We start from the raw sequence: 17,089 nt of genomic DNA, 5'->3' as shown, positions 1-17,089 counted from the left end.
AGGCCTGGGAGGGCGGAGGGATGGAGCCGTACGGTGGGGGGAGAGGCTGCTTCTCTTCTGTCCCCTCCCCCTCCCTCAGGAGCTCTTTCTGACCAGATAATAGCTCTGTGATGTGGGCGTGGGGCTTGTGTCTGCACCTCCACACCCAGGGCTCAGTTGCCTCAGGGCAGCAGTGCGATTGGACACTAATGTCTGATAAGGAAAGAGATGGATAATTATCTCTTCCCTCAGGAATTTTTTATTGATGGTTGACTGAGCTCCAGTCCCACTATCTGGGCAGTTAATGCCATCCTTGCCTTCGTGTGTGGACTGGGGCTCTTCGTCTTCTTACTTTCCTATTTCCAGCCTGATCCATCCTTACCACCAGGCAAGAAACACAAGAAGAGCAGGAAGGTAAGGAACCCTTGGCCCAGACCCAGGAGAGTGTGATTCTTTCTTATTTTCTATTATTCTTTCTACTTTTCTGAGTCACTGGAGAGACTCCTGAAATGGGAAAGAATAGAATGGGTATTCTCAGGAGAGAGTAGACCACCATCCATCCAGGACAAGCCAGACTCGGCAGGGGTTAGAGGGACACGAGGATTTCTCCCTGAAGATATCGGGCCAGAGTCCAGGTGTGGTGGAGGGGTCCAGGACAGTGTCCTGAACACAGTGACCGGTGGCCGAGGACCAGAGGCTAAAAGCTGCCTCGCTAGCGGAGGTCAGGCCCCTGAGCACCGGGTCACCAGCCACTGTCCCAGGACAGGTGTTTCAGGTGAATGTTCCCCCTTCGGGGCTGATTGAGGGAAGTACTGAGCCCAGGGGGTCCAAAGCAGCAGCTATAGTGGGGATCTGGCCTTGGAAAGTGGGGTCCTATGTGAAAAAGTCCAGCTGTGCCACCAGGTCTGGGATTGTGTGTGTTTCTTGAGCAGAAGAACAGTGGCAAACTTCTCACATAGAATATCCTTCTGTATATTCTTCAAAGAAGGAAAACTGGAAATATTTGTATCCATTTTGAAAAGGAAATGAGTAAAACTAAAGAAAATCACAGTCCACTCCCCCTTTAGTTAAATGTAGGAAGTCACACTACACATGAACAGTGAGCACCTGCTGCTGGGGCGGGGGACCCATCCTCCCTGTGTTCTCTTATCTCAGTACCAAGCGGAGCCACGGAGAAGGAGCAACAGAAGCCAGAAAAGCCAGACTCAGAAAGGTGAGCATCCTCCACACCCCTGCAGGCTCCAGTTACACTGTCCCCCCAACTCTGATGGGGCAGTCCCACTGTCTACAGGACACCAGGGCCTGAACCCATCCTGTTCCCTCAGGAAACAGAGCCCTGAGTGGGGGCTCCAGGGAGGAAGAGGGGAAACTGGAAGCTTCCCAGATTGTGCGCCAGAACAAAGCCCTGGGGGGCTGGAAACCGGTGTCACCCAGCAGGGGCCCCAGTGCCTAGACTGGGGGCAGAACCTCCCGTTCCCGCTGTGGACAAGCTGTTCAACTCCACTCAGATTCTTCTGTGAGGCCACATGGTCCTTCCTCCTCCAGCAAGTTCATGAATGAGGAAGCACTTTGGAAAACACAAAGACATGATCCACATCATGACTCCTGTAATCACCGTGCGGGCACATGGCCTTGAACAGTGCTGTTTGGGGCTCCTGAGTCCAATACCCCAAAGGTCTCCCCTAAAGGGACATTGTACACAGCCTCCTCTAAGACCACTGGGCCCCGCCTTCCACTGTGACCTGGTCTCCTGTTTCCAGTTTTCAGAGATTGCCTACATGATCTGGAAGAGGTTCAGGACCTGTTCTCCCTTCTGCAAATGTAAAGAATCTGCCCCCTTCTCCCCTGGGTGGGCCTCCCCAAGTCTATGGTGTGGACCCCGCACTGTGGGAAACGGCCTCTGGGGCTGTTAGGTGGGCTGGGAGGAGCCATGGGACAGATTGTGACCAAAGCCCCAGGCGGAGGGACAGCAGGAGCATCGTGACGTGGGTGTGGGGCATGGAGGGCCATGGGGTCCCCTCCCAGCCTTGGGATGCTGCAGGGGCAGCTCACGCCTCCTGTCTCCCACAGCCACCTGGCAAGGGTCTCTGACCAGGGGGGCTTTCACCAGTCCTTACAGCAAGCAGCCCCTGGGCAGGTGCACCGAGGGGTGCCAGCTGGAGCCGGTCAGCCATGCAGGGAGCCTGTGGAAGATGCTGCTCCCACCATGGCCTCATCACCTGCTCGTCCTCCGCTGACATGGCCCCCTCAGCCTTTGGCCTCCATCCTGCCAGCAAGACCTCAAGAAGAGCAAACTAACTTAAAAAAAAATCCTACCAGACACAGTGAGAAAGAACTTTCTTCCAGGTAATTCCTACTGGGCCTCTCTCCTTCCAGACATCTCAGGCCTTGGCCATGCCAGCTACCCCATTTTATCCTTTTCCTGGTGGTGGGAAAGTACCAAGTCCTTGTTCTTGCCTGGCACATTACAGCACAAGTGCCAGGAAGAACACATCTCCCGCCACCCACCAGATGCCTCGTTCTGGTGTGGCCTTACTAACAGACAGATAGAGACTCATAACCCTTCATTTGTCAATCTGGATGTCCAGAAGCTCCTTGAACTACTAATCAGCAAAAGGGTAGAACTGAAGAGTTGGAAGGAGAAAGGAAAGTTTGGGTCAGATTTCAAACAGTGGTGCCCAGACGACCACGTGAGCTTCCGGGGGACTCTGTGGAAGCTGCTGGGTGCTGAGCAGAGCACCACCTCCCTGCCATCCTTCTAGAACATGAAAAACAAAGCAGAGCCACTGGCCCAACATCACCCGTTCTCATCTCCCAAGGTCTTGGAAGACCACTTGCAATGGAAATGCAACCAGCTCTTCTGGGGTCTCCCTTCTCTGGAAAGTGAGTCGCTGGTGGCCACTGCCTTGTTCTCTACTCACTCTTCTCCACTACAGGCTCCCTCTGTTTTATTCAATGGGACCTCTAATTGCTTGCCAGTTCTAAACCAGGATCAAATATCTTCACAGTTTTCCCATTCCCCACCATTGCTCCACTGTGGGATCCAACCCCAACCCTCAAAGCTAAACTTGCCCCAGCCCCAGGTCCCCCTTGCACTATCTGTCCCAATAAGACCACCTTCTCTCCCATCCCAGAGGAGGAGCAGTGGAGTATCTTGTGCTGCATCCCAGAATAAGACACAATCCTTCATCCCAACTAAAATGCAATATCTGGAGTGGCCCTTGTTGCCAAAGCAACAAGGAAGGGGGAAGCTTTTACCCACTACGGAGAAAAGATCTCCAAAATTCTTTAGCCAGGTCGCTCCCAAGCTTCTGGACGACCACCAGGCCTCTCAGGCCCACAGATCAGGTTCCACCTTTCAAGGGGACTTTGTCATCTTTAATATCCAGAAGCCACAGCTTCAGAGGAAGCTCAGCAGGGATAAACAGCAAAGCAGCTTGCCCCACAAGCTTCAGATGTCTCTGGAACTGAGGTGCCTCAGGATGAATCCCTGTGGGTGAGTCAGGCACAGAGAGAGCAGGGGCTCTCAAGGCCCTTTGTATTTAAAGGCAAAAGCAGCCAAGCTACATGGAGGACCAGGTCCAGATACCACAGGAAGTATCAAGCAAGATTCCAACTAGAGAAGAACTTTGGTAAGGGTCTACGGCAGTGTCTGAAGAGGACACCAACAGATCTCTCCAGGATCTCAGCTAGGTTCCCAGTGAAGGTTCTGGGAACCAACTCTGAGGAGTTTGGAAGACCCTTGATAAGGGCCTTGGAGGTTGATCCAGGAAAATACTTAGCCAGGGGGCCAGATAAGAAACATCTAGAAAAAACTTTAAAGGTTGATTTGCACAGGAAATTGGGAAAGATCAGTAAAGGTATGATCCCTGTGACTGTGCGTCGAACCTCGTTTGTGGCCAGCCATGCTTTCCCCAAGTCCCAACCCCACAAGGCTCTCAGAAATCTAGCACCCTTGGATTGGAAGCCCTGTGGAAACACCTCCCATGAGCTGTCCTTCCTTTGTCCTAACACTCAGCAGAAGCTGGAAACACACATCATAAGTTTTCAAGTGAGGCGTAAGTGGGACCTACCTCTCCAAACTGTTGAGCCCATAGATATCAAACTACGTGAAGCTCAACACTTGCCCGTTCCCCAGTCCCCCTCTCTGTGCTCAGCCACCTTTGCACCTGGGGCCCCCTAAAAAGCCAAATTTTCCAAGTTCTTGGGGAAACCACCTCAGACCCATCCAGGAGAGAAGGGTATAACTGAAAAGTCTGATACCACTTCAGGGAGCTCCCTGCCTGTTCCCTCACCCATATGCGAGCAAATCCAGCAGGTCCTTGGAGGGACTTCACCTGGTGATGGCCATCAGTCCTCAGAGACGCCTTTATTAAGACAGGAGGGCAGATCACCTTCTCAGGCCTCCATTCTCAGCCTCCGAAACAGAACTCTGTACAGCAAGACTGTTATGGGGGCCAGAAAAGACAACCTGGAACCAAGTCCAAGTATAGCAATGGCCAGGAATGAGCTAAAAGAGGGGGGGGATAGGGGGTCAGGCCTCACCAGACATGGTAGCAACACTGAGGATGAAGCTCAGGTCCCAAACTCCAAGGTCTGAGGGGGCCATAGAGGTGATGGAGGCCAAGAAGGCCCATGCTTGGAAAGTTGTCTTAAGACCCAGGCCTTAAGTTTGTTGGGCTGGCCAACAAACCAGCCATTTATGTGGATCTGAGGAGATCAGGATATCCAGGTGCTAGGAAAAGCCCCTCACCATCTACAGTGTTGGTTGATCAAGATCCAGAGGAGGTAAGCCTTAAAACAAAGGTTAGTAAAGTTGAGCTCCAAGAGAAGATAGTCGGAGAATCAGCCTGAAGGCCATACCACTGCTGTGCTTCCTCAAGATTCTCCCAGTGATATCCTCCTTCCAGACTTTGCCACTTGTGTGCTTGTTGAAGACAGTGGCACCAGCGTGCTCCTGCCAGACTCTCACACTAATGCTGTCCTTGCTGCAGACAGCTTGACCACTCAAGAGTCACCATCCTGTTCCCAAACTGAGTGTGCCAGTGGAGAGTCACCAGCTTCCCTGGTGTCACATAACCTTAGCTCAAGTGGATCAAGCAGTAAGGGGCAGCAAGAGCCCTGTGGACCAAAGGTTGAGGAACCAAGTGACAGCCAGAGCAACAGTGAGACCACTGATGAAGGAAACGACCAGAAGAGACCCAAGCCAGAAGAGAATGAAGACAGGTGTGCAGAACCTTTGGAAATCAGGACTTCCCAAGCTAGTGAGATAGGCCACCCTCCCCAGGTCCGAGGATGAGGAGAGAGCCTTGGGAGAAAGTACCTCCAGTTCATGCCACCAGAAAAGGGACATGTTTTTCCGGCAAGCCACTTTAGACAAAGGATGAAAAATTTTCTGCAGTGCCTTAATCCCAATAAAAAAATCAAAGGACTGGAAGGCCCCCTTCAAAAAGGCAAGACTGCACTGGCTCCTCCCCAGAGCTGGGTGCCAGTCAGAAGCAGATCGGTTATGGACAACAGGGCTGCCAAAACTCAGACGATCGTGACAGCTGTGGGACAAATGCTGGTGGAAAAATTGGGACTCCACCAAGGAATTTGGGCCTCAGATATATCAGCACAAGGAATTACAGGCCCCAGTACACAGGCATTCTTGCCCCCACAGGGCTTTCGCCTCCACAGACCAGAAGACAGTGATTGGAGGGATAGCCTCCAATTAGCAAGGTACCCCCAAGGGTCATAGCTGCCCTAGCAAGAGCCAGCTGACCAGAGACAGGAATGGCGAATGGGAAAGCCTCCCCAGGGACCTGGGGCCCCCAGGCAGACACAACCAACACCAGCCGATGGTGGCAGGTGTCTCAGGTTGACTTCACCATTATCCTACATGCAGTCTTCAAAAATATGTCTCAACTTAGGCAGAGAACGTTTCACACATCTTTCCTGGTCAGAAAGACTTCCTTCAAGAAAAAAATTGAGTATATGCAAAGAAAGGCCATTTTTTCTCACATTAGCACATCTTCTGTGTGCTAATGCCTTCCCCATGCCACAATTTTTATTGTTTCCCAAAAATATATGTTTGGTTTTTTTCTCATAAGTGGTGCTCTACTTTGTGTGTACCCTGCTTGGGAGGGAGTGGAGAGGATAAGGGTTTTCTCTCCCCAAGTGCCTGCTTTGGCTTCCCCAGAAGAAACAGGGCCTTGGAGGGCCAGTGACCTCGGGGTCCACCTCCACCCCCTTCCTCACACAACTTCCATTTCCACGACAAAGTGAACAAGACCCAGAATGGGACCTAGCTCTGCCCATCCTCTCCTGCTTTCCCTCCACCTGAAATTTGTGTGACTGTAGGGAGTGTCTGCTGAGGCAGAAATCCCACTTAGGCTCCAGGAAGACAGAGTCCTAGATCAGAGTGGGGTCCACAGTTGGGAGACGCAAGGCTTGCCCTGAAGGCAGAAGTGAGAAGTCCTGCCCCCACCCCTGTCTCCTGTGGGGAGAAGAGAACGGCCACCCCAGGAGCCTTCTCTTCCCAGAGAATCCCATCTTAGTTCCATGAAGCCCCTCTTACACTCAGAACAGCAAGGGACAAGCTCGCTCCTGGAGCTGAAGGTGTGTGGGGTGCCACAGAGACCCCCAGGCAACAGCCTGCGCAGCCCCAGGGCACTGATGGGGCCTGCTCACCAGCACCCCCTTCTGCTTCTGGAGGTGGAGACGGTGAGACTGTAGGCAGGGAGACCCTGCGCTTAGGGTGGGTGGCCAGGAAGGAGGTTAAGTGACAGTGTAAGCCCATGCCTGGTGTGATGACTGAGGACCCTTGGTGTCCCACTGCCACCTACGGGCCCAGAGGGGAGAAGTGAGAGGCCCTGGGACTGTCCCCACAGTGTTTCCACTCCACTCCAGCTGCCATGTCCAGGGGTGGGATGGTGGAGGGGGTGGGGTGGGGGTTGTACAGAAGCCACCTGAGCTCCCACATGGAGGGCCAGGTTCCCAGAGGCAGAGGTTCCCAGAGGCAGCAAGGCCTTCATGAAGAGAAGTAAACTTCTGCACAATCTGATAAGCTTGTACGACTGTGGGCCCTGGGATGGACTTGTGGTCTGTGACCTTTACGTACACGTGTGGCCCAAGGATGGCTCCCAGGGGTCTGGTGGGGGAGGCCAAGGGACTGGCCTGGCTCCTGGTCATGGTTACCCCAGAGCCCAGACGGGTAGGAGGACAGGATGGGGCTTGTCCCACCCCGGCTGGAAGGGACGTGTCCAGGATGAGGGTGCAGTCCAGGAGGGCCTCCCCCTGAGTGCCCCGCTCCCAGCCCAACATCGTCCTCCAGAGCTCCCCATACATCACTCAAATGGTGGAGAGTCCCACTCCAGGAGAGATCCCCCATCCAGATGGCAGCAGACATCGTCCCACCCTCATGCTGTCAGGATACCCCATGTGGGAATGTATCCGGGGTGGGGGACAAAGTTGGTGCAGTCCTGCTCTGTTGCAGCTTCTCCCTGGAGCCAGGTCCTGCCTCTAAGTCCCCAGGGTGGGCCAGCAGTGACAGTGTAGTCAGGACCTGGGGGAGGTGGTACAAGGACAGACAGCGCCCCAGACCCTTGGAAGCTCAGGAGAGTGTGGCCCAGAGCAGAGTCCTGAACCTGGCTGCTGCTAGATCCTCCCAGTGGCATAAATTCTGGGAGTTGAGGAGTTGGATGTGCACACCACGCTCCTGCTGGTAGAAGTGCCGCAGACAGGAGGCTGGTGGAACAGCCAGAAACAGGAAGGAGCAAGTCCCCTTGCCTTTCTCCTGCCAGATGGTACAAGAAGGTCAGAAAGGGAAAGCCCCATGCCAAGACACCTTGTGCAGAGATCTCTGACAGAGACCCACATCAAGACCTCCCATAGAGACTCATACATAGACCCACACTGAGACCTCCCACAAAGACCCACACAAAGCCCACACAGATCCTACACAGAGACCTCTGACAGGGGCCAACATCAAGAACCCTCATGAACACCATGTTCAGGGATGATCCTCAAAGCCCTCCCACACATACCTTATGCAGAAACTCACAGTGGCCAACACCAAGAGACTTCACAGAGACCTGTGACAGAGATCCACACAGACTTCTCTCAGACACACCTCAGAAACCGATCTGAATACCCACACACAGCTCTGCAGAGCCCACACAGGGCCTCCCAGTCCCTGCAGACACCAACGACATACCTTGAACAGAGGCCTGACCTCCATTCTTAGGAGCCCAAGTAGCCACCTAGTGACAGGCCCCGCATGGATCTGAAACCACTTAGCAAACTGGCAGTGCAGTTGTGCTCTACAGAGAAAAGGCTTGTGTATTTTTTATTACTTATGTAAAGACTTAGATTTCCCACGTAAACCTGAAAAATCCTTTCCTTCACATATTTTCATTAGCTTGAGCTCCCATGCACAGTTTAAAGAATCAGAAACTAAAAACAAACAAAACTTTGCCATCGTCTAATGAGGGAAGAACTCTTATTTGTCCAGTTTTAGCTACAGTTTAGTGAAATGGCCTCAGGGGTCACGTTCTTTATTTTGTTAGGGACAAGTCCCTCCACCCAAAGTGACTTCTTCACGTTGGAAACGCTGTAGGGAGGCCTGAAGTCACTGGAATATGGGATGGAGTGAACCAGCAGAGAGGCCACTGACTCAGCTGTACAGACACCATGCTCTTCCGCCCAGAGCAGCTTGTGGTAGGTTTGCAAGGCTTGCTTTATTTTTAAATCAAAGAGCTCACAGTGTCAAACACATGAAGCTGTTTAGAGACAGTTCAGCAATATTTCTGTTATTGCCTTTGTTTTGTTTATATTTACTGTTAACAACATAAAATAATTATATCTTTTTCTTTTTGTTCCTTTTAAAATATGATAGTATCCTTAGATGATATCACGTATATGTCCAGAATATGAAAAAAAAATCACGGCCTAGTGCTCAGCTATGATAGCTTAAACTTCTAGAGTATTCAGAAAGTTTCATATTTTACACAATCTTAAGGCACTTTCAGTTTCTATGACTCGGGAAGTCAGGCTCTGCTTTATATTATCAGCTAAAAAAGGGCACAGTGCTTAAATAATTTCGAAATCTTAGAAAATATTCCATTTAGTTGCTGCTTGAATTATATTTTACCTTAATTAAATTACTTGGAAATTGGCATTTTAACATCAGTTAAATTTAAAAAGTATACATTTAATCAGCATTTCATTATAATAACAAAGATCTCACCATCTACCTAGTATTTTCCAAACTGGGCAGTTAGTTGAGACTCCATATTTCTCACTGATCTTAAGAGTCCTGCTGCCCTGACTTGATAAGCTCTAGATAACAGATCTCAAGTGTATGCCTAACTCTCTCAGGTCACCCGTTCAGGTGATGATGCCACAATCTTTTCTCTCAGAAGAGAGGAAGAGGTGGTGTCAGTTCTGTGGGTATATGTACGTTTTTTAATTAAGAAAAAACATAGGCAGTAAAATATTTTATGGACTCACAGTTGTTAATGTTATTAACATTTTGCCTCCTTGATGATACTTTCTCATGTTACTGAATCACAGGAACTATGGAAAGTGGCCCTGGATAGCCTATAATGTCCAATCAGTAGTATTTAATAACCAGGACATCTCATCATTTCCCTATAGATGCCTGCATCCACGATATCTCACAATCATAAAAAAGATACTTTCTTTTTTTAATTTTAAGCTACTTCTAAACCATGGTTTTAGTCAGAATGAAATTAAATTCTTGTAAGAGGTATAAAATAATGTAACTTCTAACAACATAGACGGGAATTTTTGAAGTGCTACCATCCTTTGAAGGAACACATCACTGCCTCGTCTCATCCTGATAACAAAAAATGAGATGACACAGCTCTTTGCTCTCAGCAATTATATGTGTGTGCGTTAGTTGGTCTGTGTATCAGATGCATTAGTATTATTTTTTTTAAAGATTTGTGGCACAGACTATTTTATAGAAGCAATAAATAGGACATGTGTCTTGTTAGCGTCTTGGAATAAGGGCAAGTGATGAACTGACACAAACATTTTCTGGGAAGTGATTCCATTACCTTGAACCTTTCTCAGTAGAAGAAAAGATGGGAGGTCTCAGGTAGGAGGCTGAGACACTTTTGCCCCACATATAAGTACACAAGTCATTGGCTATTAAAACTGGGAGGGCTACTGCAGGCTGTTGGCTGGAAGGACTTGCAGAGAGCAGATGAAGAAGGACAGACATGTTTAAGGTCTCTTGGCCATGGCCAAGCCACCATTTACAAAATGTGCCCATAATATAAGTAGGAAACAGGACTTGACCAAAGCAGGCTGCGTGTCCTACCTTCCCTCCATTTATACAGGGAAGATACGTCCCCCCACCACCACCTCCCCCAGAACCTTTCCTCATTGTCAGACACTTAATGCAGACTTCAGATGAAGAAGTAGGTAAAGAAAGGAAGAAGAGGAGAAGAGGAGATGGGAGACAGAGAACCATTACCAACACACACACACACACACACACACACACACACACACACACACACTAGTGGTGGTCTCTGCTTTATCCCAGCCACTTAGTTAACAAATGGGGACCCCATGGCACGTAGAGTCTCCCCAAGCCACAAGGATACTCAGTTTCCACATCTGACTCTAATCCGATGTATCCTCTGCTACACGACTTGAGCAGTGTGAAAGGATCCCTTTCCTAAGTCAGACAGATGATATCCCTACAGGAAATTATTTCCACCACCATCAAATAATAGTACATATCACTATTTCAGAGAGGAAAAAAAGGGAATAAAAAGTCATCTTGCCATTTAGATAGTGAAAATTTCAGAGAATAGAAACCTCTCTGGATCACAGTCTGGTTTTTCGTTTGTTTTTTAAATAATTTATCTGACAATGAGAGATAGTGAGAGAGAGAATACAAGCAGGGGAGCTGGAGAGGGAGAAGCAGGCTTCCTTCCCAGCAAGGATTCTAAAGTGGGGCTCGGTCCTGGGATTGAGCCAGAGCCAAAAGCAGACACTTAATGACTGACTCACCCAGGGTCCCCAATGACAGTCTGTGATTTTACTTTAAAAAGAAAAGAATGAGAAATAGGAATTTAATTCTGTTAACTTTCATGAAAATCAGTACAACGGAGTGTTTCCACTTTTCCTTCTGGTAGACTCCTTCGTGAGAAGTGTACCTTTCTCCACATCTTGAATCCACCCGTCATTCCAGGTAGTCCTCACAGATTTTGAGGATTGGAGGCAAAAGTACATAAAAGCCAGTTCCTGGAGATACCATTCCTGCTTTGCTCACCTGAGAGGCATGGGAGTCCATTAGGAGTGAGACCCTTTGGTGTAGGGGCTCACCAGGCGACTGGACAGGACAGTACACAGGGGTACAGAAGGAATACATTAGAACTTCCATTTGGAAACTTTTTCATCTCATTTTTTAATCCCTGTATTTATATAAGCTTTGCCATGGATATAAATTATAGACTTATGGTGTATGTAGTTCACTTACAAATACATAAACACACACACATAAGAGGCTGCATACTCCGAAAGATTTTTATGGGCTCAAAGAATGGTAGAAGTGTAAAGAGCACTGACATGAACAAGATTCCTGGTCTTTTCTAAGAAGCTGATCCAGAATCCAAAACAGCCATGGGTTCTGGACTTCATCAGGCAAATTATGTATGTGGCCATCCAGAAAGAATGAGGACTGTGGAACTCCAGAAGAGCTGTTTCTCCAAACGTGGCAACCTTGAGCATCCCCTCATAGGCGGAGGGTGGGTGACACAGAGGTGAGAGGACGTTCTGCCCCAACTCACCTGTAAACCCAGCACAGCTGTGCACAAATAGGAACCCAAGCCTGTGGTGAGGGCTGGTTGAGGGGAAATGAAAGGGACCTGAGATTCAATTAGAGTGCAGTGAAGGAACCTCATGCCCTTCCTAGTCCATCAGACTTCCGGGAGGTGTGAGGAGAGTGCAGAAGCCATGGGGACCCCCCAAGAGCATTTAGCAGAGGTCGCACATACCATAAGAATGACTTATTGTTAAGAATGCAATGGTTTGGGCGCCTGGGTGGCTCAGAGTGTTAAGCTGCTGCCTTCGGCTCAGGTCATGATCTTAGGGGTTCTGGGATAGAGTCCCACATCAGGCTCTCTGCTCGGCAGGGAGCCTGCTTCCCTCTCTCTTTCTCTCTGCCTGCCTCTCTGCCTACTTGTGATCTCTCTCTCCCTCTCACTGTCAAATAAATAAATAAATAAATAAATAAATAAATAATTTTAAAAAAAGAATGCAATGGTTTGCATTTCCATTATATTTTTGTAAGTATCCTATTGTTTTCAAGGTAAAATTTTGAAAGTGGTAGTTTTATTTCCCAACGTAAAAAAAATGGAATTTTTTTTCCATTTTATTTTGGAGATGTTATTTGTTTTGGATCATATGAATAGTTCTGGGGACAGAAAAGAATGGATTCCTGCAGTCAAGCATATGGACACAGTGATTGGACTAGGAAGCAAGGGGGATAAATACATTGGACCAAATTAAACAGATTGGCTATTCCTCAGGCACACAACCACTGAAGGTGCTCACAAGCTGGTGTATTAAGGCAGACCTCTAGCTAACTGGCCAAGCAGCTGCTGTGAGTGCATTTAAGCATGCACAGCCCGGGAAACACCCCAAGGTAAGGGCTGCAAGCGAGGATGCAGCGAGGTCAGCCAATGACCCAGTTATGGTGAAGGCAGCATCTGCACTGGTCAGCTCTCACAATAGGGGATGATGTGAGAAGCACAAGTGGAGAAAGGGAAGTATTTCAACTTCGATGCCAGACTCAATCACCTGAATGTATCACTAGATGTAGAAAACGGACTGAACTGAGAGTCTAACTGGTTTGTCCACGACGGGCTGTCTATGTTACCTGCTTGACTTCTGCAGAAAGGACGTCATTATTTCTCAGACTCTCTGATCCCCACCATGCAGGGAGAGTCCAATATACTTGTCAAGGTGAAGCCAGACATCAGGGGACAAACTCACAGGAAGTATGAACATCATGCAACTCCCCAAGGGACAGGCACCAAATGAAACATTTCACAGCATGATGTCATAAGATGATATATGATGGATGTATCGACAAAGGAAAAGTTAAAAATACTATAAATTATAAATGTGAAAAAAAACCCTGACCTCTGCCATCTCAGGAGAAGTACTCGACTTTTAACTTCATTCTGCAGCTCTCAAGGGCTATTATGTCTGTGTTCTTTTTATTGGGGTGATATTTCTGCCTGTACTCAGCATATGGATTATTTATCACTGAACAAATTCTTATTAAAACCTTTTGTAGACTGTCTGACATTATTCTGATGGGCTTTCCTCTGTAGGTAAGGAGCCTCTTTGTCCTAGCGGCTTTCAAGAGATTGTATCTACAGTTATGATTTCTCAATTTTACTATCAGGTGCCTTGATTTTTTTCAGAATCTATAATCTTGGGGGGAGATAGTTCTGCCTCTAGTACATGAACGCTGGTTCCATTTGCGAGATTGGGAAAGTTTTCATGTAGATCTTGTTCCACTGTATCTTCTAGAGTTCTTTCTTTCTCCTCCCCTTCAGGGATTCCAATAATTCTGACGTTGGAATGTTTCATGGCATCATTTATTTCCCTGATTCTGTTTTCATGACGTCTAAGCTGTTTGTTCCAGGTTTCCTCCTGATCTTTTCTCTCTATCTGTTTGTCCACCAGATCACTAATTCTATCTTCTGTCTCCATTACCCTAGCTTTTAGAGAATTTAGATTCAATTGGAACTCATTGAGAGCTTTGTGAACATCATCCCTGGGGCTTTCAGTTCTGCCTTAACATTGTGAACATCTTCTCTGGTGGCTTTCATTTCTGCCCTAATCAATTCCATTTAGTCATCCATGGCTTTCTCCAACCTAGCTATTGCCTGGATAATTGTTAGCCTGAATTCCTTTTCTGACATATTTTCTATGCCGATAGCCATTAACTCTGTTGCAGAAGGCCCATCCTCTGTATTTTTCTTCTGTTGGGCATTCCTCCTCCTAGTCATTTTGGTGAGAGATGACTGAACAGATGTAGCTGGATGTATTGACTGTGGTGCTGTCAAGGTGCACCCTAGAATGATTCTGAGCAATCAGGATTCCCATCCGAAGGAGAGAAAAAAGAAAAGAAGAAGAAAAAAAGAGACAGGGAGAGAGAGAGAGAGAGAGAGAGAGAGAGAGAGAGAGACAGACAGACAGACAGAAAGACAGACAGGAAAAAAAAGGGAAGACAAAAGAGAAGGCTCAGCCCCAATGGACCGCAAGGTAAGATTTATGATGTACACGAAGAAAAACAGACAAAAACACTGATAAAAGTATATGACAAGAGTATACATATGTGTGTGTACACACACACACACACACACACATATATATATATATATATATATGCAAAAAAAAAAAAAAAAAGAAAAACCTCTTCAAAAATAACCCCAAGTATAAGATTTATATACTTTCAGGACAAACACAAATACACAGAAACACTGGTGGAAGAAAAAGTTGGGAGCTTGGTTATAAATTCTCAGTGTGGGCAAGGAAGGTTATTTTGATTTTTCCTGGATGTATCTTGATATCTTTGTTAAAGGACTCAACTTTCCTAAGATAAAGGGGGATTAAAAATTGGTTTACCTATAGGGGTAGCATTGATTGGGGAAAGGGAGTTCCCTTGAAGTTTATGAATATTAGAAAATAAAAATAAAAAAAGAATAAACTAGACTAAACTATACTAAAATTTAAAAAAAAATTAAAAAATAGAAAAGCAAAAGAAAAACATGGGTGTTTGCATCAAAAAGTTCAGGTTAGAAGGTTATTATGGAATGTGATGTACTGGACATCTCACTGTGATGGTAAATAGGTTAAAAAATTAACAGTACATATAAAAAATATGAACCAGAATAGTGGGAACGAGATAAAAATAAAAGCTGTATCTACGAAGTAGTGCTGGTCGTTCCCTTGTCTTCTTTTTTTTTTCTTTCCTGGTTGGTTTTCTGGGGGAAGGGGCCTGCCACGTGGGTTTTCAGTCAATGATGTCCCCTGAATCAAGTCCTCTCGCCCCCCTCAAGGGGGTGGGCTCTGAGGAAACCGGTTTTTCAGACTTTTGTTCTCTGGAGGTTTTTATGTTTGTTTGTTCATTTTTTTTTTTCTCTCTCTCACCTTTACAACTTTTGATGGCTTTTGGAGGTTTAGAGGAAAGAAAACTGCACCTCGACCTCCCTCTCAGAGAGAAGGCTCAGATTGCTCCCCTGTGGGTGCTGCAGAGTTGCTGGCAGAGTAAGTTCTGTGTTGCAGTCCCTGGGGATGCAGGGTCTCCTCCTTGTACCCAAAACCATGGTGGTGGCGGCTGTCTGAGCAGCTCCAGACCATCAGAGAGGTTCCAAGCAGCAATTGCACACTGATATTTTCCTGCTGGCCCAGGCGCGCACCTCTCCCAGGGGAGGGTGTGGGGCACACACGTCTCAGGCTCTGATAGCACTGCTTGGTTTTAAATGAACCGGTCTGGTGCGCACCTCTCCCAGGGAAGGGTGAGGGACGTGGGCGTCTCAGGCTCTGATAGTGCAGCCCGGCGTTCTGCCATCTGGCAAGGCTCCCAGCCCCACACAGGAACCAGACCCCATGTGTTCTTGGGCGCACTGGTGGCTCAGGGACCAAGACCTGGTTTCTCTGCTGCACTCTCTCTGGCTCAGCACCAGGGGAGGCTGTCCTGGGTTAGGGACTTAAGTCCCTGTCCCTAACTGCCCCAATTCCCACAATTTTCACCCACGATCTTTTGCTTGTTTGGAGTGCTTTCAACCAGACTCCAAGTTAATGCTGGTCCCCAGTTGCAGGGCACTCTCGTATTGGGGTATTACTTTCCAGTCTGTCACCTCTGGTGGCTCTCTCCACCTTTCGTTTATCTTCCAATACCAGTCCAACATTCCCACTCCACTTTACTTGCCCACTGGTGTCTTCTGCCCCCGCAGAGATCCAGACATGTGTAATTCTGATCTCAGGCTGATTTCATGGGTGATCGAGGTTCTTTGGTAGGTAATCAGCTCACTTTAGGGTACAGGTTGAAATGGCGGCTCCTCCTTAGACCTGGCAAGCCGGAAAGGGCTGGCAAGATATGTTCAGGGTACTAAATGAGAGGAACATGCAGCCAAGAATATTTTATCCTGCAAGACTGGCATTCAAAATGGATGGAGAGATGAAGAGTTTCCAAGACTGACAAAGCTTAAAAGACTATGCAACCACCAAGCCAACACTGCAGAAAATATTAAGGGGGGTTCTATAAAAGAGAAAAAATCCAAAAAATATCATTGAACAGAAATATAGAGACAATCAACAGACAGAAAGACTTCAAAGGTAACACGATGTCAATAAAAACGTATCTATCAAGAATCACTCTCAATGTGAATGGCCTAAATGCACCCATAAAATGACACAGGGTTGCAGATTGGATAAAACGACAGGACCCATCCATATGTTGTCTACAAGAGACCCATTTTGAAACTCAAGATACACCCAGACTGAAAGTGAAGGGATGGAGAAGCATCTTTCATGCCAGTGGGCCTCAAAAGAAGGCCGGGGTAGCAATTCTCATATCAGATAAATTAGATTCTAAACTAAAGAGTGTAGTCAGAGATACAGAAAGACACTACATAATTCTTTTTTTAAAGTTTTTATTCATTTCTTATAGAATAAAAAAGTTGTTGAAATAGAAGAAGTAAAAACAAGATCATTATGAAGTGTGTATTGACTAACAATGACATTATAGCTTATCTTTGCATTCTGGTATACCAACTCTCTTTTTACTTTAATCTGATTAGCAAAAGATAGCTATTCCTCAGAAACAGAATAATGGCCTGGAAGAATACCAGCCTCAAAATCTTTTAAGAATCCAACAGGATGAGAGATTGGCAGCTCTGTTTTCAAACTATGTGCATTGTTGTTTGCCAGATGAAACACATGAAATGTTTGCTGCTACAGTTTTATTTTTTATTTATTTATTTTTTAAATTTTAAACTGGTAACATTTTTTCATTTCTTATTTTTTATAAACATATAACGTATTTTTATCCCCAGGGGTACAGGTCTGT

General features: G+C 47.1%; 1 pseudogene; it reads left to right on the top strand.

Annotated features, from left to right (window-relative positions):
* The first annotated feature begins 201 nt into the window (after positions 1–201).
* Positions 202–6,006, top strand: LOC123935844 (annotated as a pseudogene).
* Positions 6,007–17,089: the final 11,083 nt, after the last annotated feature.

Source organism: Meles meles, chromosome Y (genome assembly GCF_922984935.1).
Source record: "Meles meles chromosome Y, mMelMel3.1 paternal haplotype, whole genome shotgun sequence".
NCBI lineage: Eukaryota > Metazoa > Chordata > Mammalia > Carnivora > Mustelidae > Meles > Meles meles.
The sequence above is the reverse complement of the archived record's forward strand: the minus strand, read 5'-3'. Positions and strand labels throughout refer to the sequence as shown.